The sequence below is a fragment of the Hypanus sabinus genome, chromosome 15 (assembly GCF_030144855.1).
Source record: "Hypanus sabinus isolate sHypSab1 chromosome 15, sHypSab1.hap1, whole genome shotgun sequence".
Lineage (NCBI taxonomy): Eukaryota > Metazoa > Chordata > Chondrichthyes > Myliobatiformes > Dasyatidae > Hypanus > Hypanus sabinus.
In genome coordinates, this window is record NC_082720.1 from 84,921,580 (window position 1) to 84,932,301 (window position 10,722).

Here is a 10,722-nt window from a genome sequence, read left to right on the forward strand (position 1 = left end):
TTGAAGTGAAGGGGTAGAACATTTTTCAAGACTGGGCGTTAGAAAGAAGTTTGTTAGAGAAACAGCAAGTCTCATTCATTGGTTTATTGGCTAATTGAGCAGTAGCTACAATAAAAAGAGGGCATGCTCTAGTGGAGGGGCTATCGTAGGATTGACTCAGTGGGGCTTTGACTTGAGAGGTTTTGGAGAGGACCAGTCCACACAAACAAGAGAAAATCTGCAGATGCTGGAAATTCAAGCAACACACACAAAATGCTGCCTGACCTGCTGAGTTCCTCCAATATTTTGTGTGTGTTGTTGGCCCTTAACCTTTCCTCTTTAAACAACTTACATGGATGAATTCCTAGTGGGCTTGTAGCTGAGACTTAAATGCTGTTACTGACAACAACTAAAACGAAAAGACACCAGATCACAACTAAATTAAACAAATTAAGGATACTGAATCAGGTGATGTGTTCTAGCTGCACGATTGGAGATCTGTGGTTGCTTAAGGAACTCAGGCTCAAACTTAATGATCTGGAAGCTGAGCTTCAAACTATGATACATCAGGGAAGGTAAAAGTCATGAATTATGATAATTCCTTCGACATTTAACTGGAACTATGTCTTTATTTTGATAATCTGACAATAAATTTATTCCTTTGCTTTTTGCCAAATCAAATCTGAACTTCATTAGATAGATTCAAAAAGACTTGCCTTTCATGGTAACCCTAATCTATTATCAGTTCTGCAGCTCCCCACAACTTTGTGAACAACTGGTGCAGGAGTGATGTCAGTGTGTTAACACCATACTGGTAGATCTCAGCTGTGATACCATCAGACCTTGGTGCTTTGTTGGGTTTTAGCTGATTGATGGCTTTGATGACCTCGTGAAGAGTAGTGGGAGCATAGCTCGAACAGTATGGGTCGAGGTTTACTCTGCTCAGTGCTCCATCGGTGATGGTTCCTGGTCTGTTCAGCACCTTGTGGAAGTGTTCTTGCCATCTCTTCATGTGCTCTGACTTCTCAGTGAAGATGGATGTACTGTCCTTGCTCAGGAGTTGTGCGGTGCCTTGTTTTGATGGACCATACACAAACTTGATTGCTTCATAAAAGCTTCTTGAGTCTTTACATAATGTCAGCAAAGGCTTGCAACTCCTTGGCCTTGTTTGCCTACCACTGGTCTTTCTTAGCTCTGAGCTGCTTCTGCAAAGTTGATTTTGCACTCAAAAAGGCACGTTTATTGGAACTTGAGTTTGGGTGTCGAAGAAGAGCCTGGTGTGCTTCAAGGGCTTCAAAGTCACATCAATTGTGACCATCTACAAGAACAAGGGAGACAAGAGAGACTGCAACAATTACCGAGGCATCCCTCTTCTTCCAGTTGCAGGAAGGCGCTTAGACGCTTGGTGTACAGTGGACATGATCTTCTCACTGAGGCAGCTCCAAGAGAAATGTGTTGAGCAGCAGAGAATTTGTAGACCTAACCAAAGCGTTTGACACTGTTGGTGGAGATGGCCTATGGGAGCTCCTACCAAAATTCGGTTGCCCCCCAGGCCTAACCAACATCATCTGTCAGTGCCACAAAGGCATAGAAGGCTGCATCAACAAGTGTGGTGAGTTGTCAGACAAATTTCCTATCAGCAACGGCGTAAAACAGGGTTGTGTTTTGGCTCTTACTCTGTTTGGATTATTCTTCACTGCTGTTCTTCAGAATGCCACATCAGAGGTCTTCCTACAAATGTGGGTTGACAGCGGCTCCTCAACCTCGCAAGACTGAGAGCCAAAACAGAAGTCAGGGACATTGTGGCGCATGAGCTACAGTTTGCTGATGACTGGGCACTGGTTGCCCACTCTTTTGAAGACTCACAGGAGATCACCAGTCGCTTTGCCAGTGCAGCCAAAGGCTTCGGACTGACAATCAGCCTGAAAAAGGCAGAAGTTTTGCACCTGGCTCCTGGCTCAAGCTACGAAGAACCAACTGTCCTCATTGATGACACTCGTCTCAATGCTGTCAACACGTTTTGCTACCTGGGCAGCAAAATAACATTCTCAGCTTCTCTGGATGTAGAGATTGAGTCAAGAACCAGAAGAGCCTGCTTTGCCTTTGGTCAGTTTAAAGATAGGGTTTGGTCACAGAACATCAGGTTGGCCACCAACTGAAAGGTATACAGGGCCGTTGTCATATCAGCCTTGCTATACGGATGTGAGAGGTGATGCCCATATCAGAGTCACTTACGCCAGCTTGACCAATTGCAGCAGCGTCACCTACGTTCTCTGATGAAGATCACCTGGCGAGACAAGGTCTCCAATACCGAGGTCCTCTCTCGAGCTGGAATGCCAGCAGTTTCAACCTTGGTGATGTCAGCCCAACTGCGCTGGGCAGGACATGTTGTCAGAGTGCCTGACGGAAGACTGCCCATCTTGTATGGCCAACTGTCCGGTGGTACCCGAAAACGAGGAGGCTAGCGACTACAGTACAAGGATTGTCTGCATAGGAGCCTCAAGAAAGCTGACATTGCCCCATCAACATGGGAGGATCCGGCTCAAGATCGCTCACAGTGGAGGCACGCCATCAGAAAAGGTGTGGACGCTGCTGAGAACAGGCTCATAGAGGCAGCAGAGGAAAGGCACAGGAAGCGTCACAACAGAGTTTCTGCCCCTGCTGCCCCTCCAGGCCTCACCTGCCAAGTATTTGGCAAGCAGTGCTTGTCAAGCATTGGCCTGTACAGCCACTGCACATATCAAACCCCACTAACTGACTGAAAGGAACCATCATCATCCTATGGGATAGATAGCCAGAGAGATAGAATCTATTATCAACTGTGTTGTGCAAAGACAATGTCCTTTGATCAATTTTTAATTCACCTTACTCCACAAATAATATTTTTTGAAACATTTTCCTATATAAAAACATCGCCAGGCACCTCAGAGTAACATAACAATTAAAATCCATATTGGATGCTGTGCTTTAGGAGGCAGTCACACATTAGATTAACTGCTTCTAATTTGGTCTATGGTCAGGGACAAGGGGGTGTGAGGCAAGCTGGGGGATCCAAGAGAGAGTGCTTAAACCCATCCAACAGGTCTGACAATCTTGCTCCCTGTGCAGATTGGAATGGAGCCACAGGAAGGATGAGCTCCATCGTTTAGGGAGACTTTCAAGAAGGGAGAGAGAAATATCTTTGTAACTAGGGATAGTATAATCAAGGGACTGGACATAATTCTCTGTTGCAGGGATTGTGAGTCTTGAAGGCTATGTTACCTGCCTAAGTGCTTGAGTTTGGGGCTTGTCATCTAACCTGGAATTTGAATTGGAAGGGGAAAAATCCTGTTGTTGTCGTCCACATCGGTACCAACGATGCAGGTAGAATAGAGATTCCTCTGAAGGAATTTGAGCAGTCAGGGACTAAATAAAAAGCACAACCAAAAAGGTGACTTGCTTTCTCTGACTTGCTTTCTGAGCTACGTGCAAATTGGCACAGAGACAACAAAAGAGTTAAATGTGTGGCTTAAAGATTGGTGTGGAGAATTTGTGGTATGTTGGCACTAGTATTAGGGAAAAGAGGGAGCTATTACTATGGGACAGATTCCATCTGAACCATGCAGAGACCAGGGTCCTGTGAATTGCATAACTCAGAATGCGGATAGGACTTTTAAACAAAATAGTAGGCAGCGACTTCAATGGATTGGAAAAGTATGCACGGAGGGAGTGAAGACTCTGGAGTGAAAAATAAGGCGAAGTTTAGAAAGGAATAAGAATTTAACTTCACATAGGAAGGATACAAATTTGAGAAGGTGAGGTTGGTGAATACAGTATGGAATGTGCTATATTTGAATGTGTGCAGTAGAAGGAGCAAGGTAGATGAGCTTATAGCAAGTGGAGTTAGATGTGGGTATGAGAATGTGACTGAAAGAAGATTACAGCCGGAAACTAAACATCCAAGGATACACATCCTAGCAAAAGGACAGAGGGGTTGGGGTGGCTCTGTTAGTGAAAAAATGAAATCAAATCTTTAGCAAGCAGTGGCCAAAGATCAGCAGATTTAGAACCCTTGTGGGTAGAATTAAGAAACTGCAAAGATTAAAAGACGCTTATGGGAGCTATATACTGGCCTCCAAATAGTAGTCAGGATTTGGGGTACAAATTACAACAGGAGATAGAAAAGGCATATAAGCAAGTCAACATTGCAGTCATCATGGCAGACATCAATATCACATAGACTGAGAATATCAGATTGGCACTGGATCCCAGGAGAGAAGAATTTGTAGAATGGTTATGAGATGAATTTTTGTGGTCAAGCCCACTAGGCAATCAGAAACAGGTTTATCATCACAGACATGTATTGAAATTTTTTGTTTTGCAGCAGCAGTACGGTGCAAGGCATTAAAAATTACTATAAATTACAAACTAGGGCAAAAGACAAATGTGGTAATGTTCATGGGAATGAAAATTCCTTTACTCACTGGGCAAGTGGATCTTTGGAATGTTCCATCAAAGAAAGCTGTGGAAGTTCATTTATTCAACATATTCAAATCAGATTTTTTTTAATGTTCAGAGAACCAAGCGTTAGTTACCAAGATGTAACTAGTAGAGTGGCTAGGGGAGAGCCAGTGGATGTGGTATATTCAGATTTTCAAAAGGCTTTTGACAAGGTCCCACACAGAAGATTAGTGTGCAAACTTAAAGCACACGATATTGAGGGTGTGGTATTGATGTGGATAGAGAATTGGTTGGCAGACAGGAAGCAAAGTGTGGGAGTAAACGGGACCTTTTCAGAATGGCAGGCAGTGACTAGTGGGATACCGCAAGGCTCAGTGCTGGGACCCCAGTTGTTTACAATATATATTAATGATTTACACAGGGGAATTAAATGCAGCATCCCCAAGTTTGAGGATGACACGAAGCTGGGCGGCAGTGTTAGCTGTGAGGAGGATGCTAAGAGGATGCAGGGTGACTTGGATGGGTTAGGTGAGTGGGCAGATTCATGGAAGATGCAATTTAATGTGGATAAATGTGAGGTTATCCACTTTGGTTGCAAGAACAGGAAAACAGATTATTATCTGAACAGTGGCCGATTAGGAAAAGGGGAGATGAAACAAGACCTGAGTGTCATTGTACACCAGTAATTGAAGGTGAGCATGCAGGTACAGCAGGCGGTGAAAAAGGCAAAAGGTATGTTGGCATTCATAGCAAAAGGGTTTGAGTACAGGAGCAGGGAGGTTCTACTGCAGTTGTACAAGGCCTTGGTGAGACCACACCTAGAATATTGTGTGCAGTTTTGGTCCCCTAATCTGAGGAAAGACATTCTTGCCATAGAGTGAGTACAGAGAAGGTTCACCAGATTGATTCCTGGGATGGCAGGACTTTCATATGAAGAAAGACTGGATCGACTAGGCTTATACTCACTGGAATTTAGAAGATTGAGGGGGGATCTTATTGAAACGTATAAAATTCTAAAGGGATTGGACAGGCTAGATGCAGGAAGATTGTTTCCAATGTTGGGGAAATCCAGAACGAGGAGTCACAGTTTAAGGATAAAGGGGAAGCCTTTTAGGACCGAGATGAGGAAAGACTTCTTCACACAGAAAGTGGTGAATCTGTGGAATTCTCTGCCACAGGAAACAGTTGAGGCTAGTTCATTGGCTATATTTAAGAGTAAGTTAGATATAGCCCTAGCGATCAGTGGGTATGGAGAGAAAGCAGGTACAGGGTTCTGAGTTGGATGATCAGCAATGATCATACTGAATGGCGGTGCAGGCTCGATGGGCCGAATGGCCTACTCCTGCACCTATTTTCTATGTTTCTATGTTTCTATGTTAGCACAGCAATGTAATTCTGTTGTAAAAAAAATTAATCATGACCTTTCTGAATTGCAGATTCAGGAACAAGCAGACAAATTGTTTATTTTTAATTGTACTTCTTACTTCTATTTTATGCTTGCTGGCTTTGAGATGCCAGCTTACCTGTTGCTGCCAACTTTTGATGTCAAAGTTAGAATTGTAGAAATTTGCACATTTTTTGCAGGCTGTTTTAAGGCAAGCAACTGCTTCCTTTCATTAATCAGTACTAAATCTGAGCACGTTTTCATCACCATCAGATGGCAGCATTTAAACAAACATACAGTTGGAGATCAGTAGCAAAGCAACAGCACCCCCTATCCATAATAGTGTGTAACTTACCAAGAAATAATTATTCTTTCACAGACCTTTTAATCAAGTTTTATGCTGTACTGTAGCTTCAGGATGACCAAATGCATCCATCTTTAGTTTAGATGTTGCAGCAAACATTATGCTTCATTTTAGATTCCACTCCCCCCTCCTTTGATTTAACATGTTAATATTTGATCTAATTGCTCTTGTAAAATTTGTGTATAATTTATCTTGTGTGTTACCTGATGCCACTTGCCTATGATGTTGCTGCAAGGATTTCATTGCACTTGTGCATGCATGTACTTGTCCATATGACAATAAACTGAAATTTGGCTTGGATCTTGTGGGAAGAGAACATCAATGTTTCAGGTTGGAACCTTTTTTTCGGAACTGAAAGTGAGATGAAAGTAAACAGGAGGAAATCTGCAGATGCTGGAAATTCAAACAACACACACAAAATGCTGGTGGAACGCAGCAGGCCAGGCAGCCTGAAGAAGGGTCTCGGCCCGAAACGTCGACAGCGCTTCTCCTTATAGATGCTGCCTGGCCTGCTGTGTTCCACCAGCATTTTGTGTGTGTTGTAAGACAAAAGTAGCTTGAGTAGCATTAGGGGGTGGGATGTCTCCTATAGGATAACTTCACAATATGTGCCTGTGATAATAAACCTCATTTTGATTCTGACCTGCTGGGTTTTTCCAGCTGCTCTGCATTTCACAGTTCCCACAGTTTGGATTCCTGCCCTCACACTGGCCAGGTATGTACTCTACTCTCAGTGGAAAAGGAAGACGTCCGTACTTATTGCACTTTCCCTTGCAACCGCAGATTATACAACACTTTTTACCTCTTCCCTTCCCAGCATCCAGGAACCCAGTCTTTCCAGGTGAAGCAGTAATTCATTTGCAGTTCTTCCAAGTTAATGCACTGTACTTCATTTGGTGTTCATAACGTAGTGTCTTCTATTCTGGAGAGAAGATAAACTTGCAGCACTCCCATGCCCTGTCTGTATTCACCTGCATTTGCCACAGAGGTCCAGAAAAAGTTTTAAGAACAACAATTCATCCTGTGGCAGCATTGTAGCATGCTGGACTTAATAACGTTGATTCTACAGCTTCAGGTTACTTGATTTCCGATTAGTCATTCATCTAATATGAACTCATCTTGGTTTTGCTTCTTTTTCTCAGTGGGTAGAGGACATGCTCAGCTTAACCTGTTGGGCTTGAATTCTGCTCCACATTTGGCAACACCCACATTCTTTTGACTATGTACTCATCTAATTACTTCCATTTACTCATTGGCCACATAATCTTGTTTACAGCTGATCCCCATGGTCACCCTGTTTTACCCTATCAAAGACAACACCCTCTCCCGCCCTCCTGCAGCTTGCTGGACTTTAGTCTAGTTTTCAGTTCTGATCAGGGGTCCAACCTGAAATATTGACCACCTCTTCCATGAAATGTGGCTTGCTCTGGATTTCCACCATTTTCTGTTTTTGTTTTACATTTCTAGCATCTGCAATTTTTAAAAAAATTTCAATATAATGAACTTGCTCTCTTACTCTTTTGGAGATGAGGGCCAATCTCCAGAGAACTGAATATACAAAACTACATTTCCCTCAATGACTCAGATAAATCTAGTAAGTTTAACAATTTTAACAAGGTTGATTTAGTGGGTAAAATATTACCTGTTTAGATTATGGGTGGCATTGTGGTTATTGAAGACGGGGGTGTAGTAGACAGCGAGGAATGCAATCACGGCCTACAGAAAGCCTTGGAAGTGTAGTAGACAAGAAGAAAGGCTATGTTGGCTTGTAGAGGGATCTGGATCAGCTGGAAAAATGAGATTAAAAATGACTGTTGGAATTTAATGCAGACAAGTGTGAGGTTTTGCACTTCGGTAAGTCCAACCAGGGTAGGTCTTACAGTGAACATTGACGAGTGTGGTAGAACAAAAGCATCTGGGAATATAGGTACATAATTCATTGAATGCGGTGTCACAGGTAGACAGGGTCATAAAGTAAGCTTTTGGCACCCTGGCCTTCATAAATTAATGTATTGAGTATAGAAGATGGGATGTAATGATGAGGATGTAGAAGACGTCGGTGAGGCTTAATTTGGAGTAGAGTGTGTAGTTTTGGTCACCTACCTACAGAAAGCTGTAAGGTTGAAAGATTCCAGAGAAAATTTACAAGGATGTTGCCAGGTCTGAATGATCTTGTTATAAGCAAAGATTGAATAGGCTAGGACTTTATTCCTTAGAACGGAAAAAATTGAGAGCAGATTTGATAGAGGTATACAAAGTTATGACGGGTATGGAGTAAATTCAGGTAGGCTTTTTCCACTGAGGTTGGGTGGGACTACAACCAGAGGGCATGGGTGTAAGTTTGAATATGCATGGAAACTTCTTCACTCAGAGGGTTGTGAGAGCATAGAACTCACAAGTGCTGCTGGCGAGCTTGATTTCAATATATAAGCAAAGTTTGTTTAGATACATGGATGGTAGCGATATGGAGGGTTATGGTCCTGGTGTAGGTTGATGGGAGTAGGTAGTTTAAATGGTTTCAGCATGGGCCAAAGGGCCTGTTTCTGTTCTACACTTTTTTTTATGACTCCATGAAGTGGAAATGTACAAACCCCATGATGCACCATCAATAACTCTCTGAGATGTGAGGTGAGATATAGGCTTTTATTGACTGGAAGAAAGAACAAGCAGCAGTTGACCACCATGCTACATCCTGGAGACTGAGGGCTGGGCTCAGGCCTCAATCGCCTTTATACCGGGGTCAGTGGGAGGAGCCACAGGAGCAGTCAGCGGGGGGGGCATGTCCAGACAGGTATATGGGGTGTGTGAGGCATGTTTACCATTGTGTTACATCACCTTTCCTTTTAATAACACTTTTTAAACATTTTGGAACTGAGGATACTAATTGTAGTAGATTTGCAATTGGAAATTTTGTCCATTCTTGCTTGATATAAGATTTCAGCTGCTCAACAGTTCGTGGTCTCCGTTGTCTGATTCTCCTCTGATTCTCCATGATGCGCCATACATTTTCAATAGGAGATAGATCTGGACTGGCAGCAGGCCAGTCAAGCACACGCACTCTGTGTCTACAAAGCCACGCTGTTGTAGCCCGTGCAGAATGTGGTCTGGCATTGTTCTGCTGAAATAAGCATGGACGTCCCGGGAAGAGACGTCGCCTTGATGGCAACATATGTCTCTCTAAATCCTAATATACGCCTCAGAGTCAATGGTACCTTCACATGCAACTCACCCATACCGTGGGCACTGATGCACCCCCATACCATCACAGATGCTGGCTTTTGCACCTTTCGCTGATAACAATCCAGGATGGTCGTTTTCATCTTCGGCATGAAGAACTCGACGCCTGTTTTTTTCTGAAAATTAGCTGAAATGTGGACTCATCTGACCAAAGCACACGGTTCCACAGTCTTTTGGTCCATCTGAGATGAGCTCGGGCCCAGAGAACTCACCAGCGTTGCTGCATAGAGTTGATGTATGGCTTCCTCCTTGCATAATACAGTTTCAAGTTGCACTTCTGGATGCAGCAACGGACTGTGTTAAGTGACAATGGTTTTCCTAAGTACTCCCAAGCCCAGGTGTCACAGTAGCATGACGGTTTCTTAAGCAGTGCCGCCTGAGGGCTCGAAGATCACACGCATTCAACAGTGGTTTCTGACCTTGCCCTTTATGCACTGAGATGTCTCTGAATTCTCTGAATCTTTTCACAATATTATGTACTGTAGATGTTGAAAGACCTAAATTCTCTGCAATCTTGCATTGGGAAATGTTCCTTTTGAACTAACAATTCTCTCACGAATTTTGGCACAACGGGGTGAGCCACGACCCATCTTTGCTAGCAAAGACTGAGCCTTTGATGGACGCTACATTTATACCCAGTCATGATACCTCACCTGCTACCAATTAGCCTGCTTAATGTGGAGTCTTCCAAACCGGTGTTACTTCAATACTCTGTGCACTTTTCAATCTTATTTTAACTCTGTCCCAACTTTTGTTGAGTGTGTTGCAGCCATCAAATTCTAAATTTGTGTATATTTACAAAATACAATTAAGTTGGTCAGTAAAACTATTGAAAATCTTTTCTTTGTACTTTTGTCAGTTAAATAAGGGTTCACATGAATTAACATATCACAGATTATTGTTTTTATTGCATTTTGGAAAATATCCCAACTTTTCTGGAAATGGGGTTTGTACACTAAAGTTGCAGCAATGTGAACTGCAAGCATTTGCTAGCAAAATTCAGACCTAAAATCATAAGTGAAATTAAAGCTCTTATAATGAGTACGATGATGAAATCTGTTATTTAGTCCTAATATTCTGGAACAATACCATAATGTTATCAATTCCTTCACAAAAGCAGAAACCTGACAGATTAAATATGAAGAGAAACACAGCAATTACCACAGCTAAGCTCCCCATTAGTTATAATAGTGCTTTATTTGACACCAGAGACTCAAGGCTTTGAGTCAGAGGAATGTCGAAATAGACTTTTATTCTCAAATGCAAGCTTGTAGTTCCCTTTGACAGTAATGACTGATAAATTCTTCCAGGCATGTGC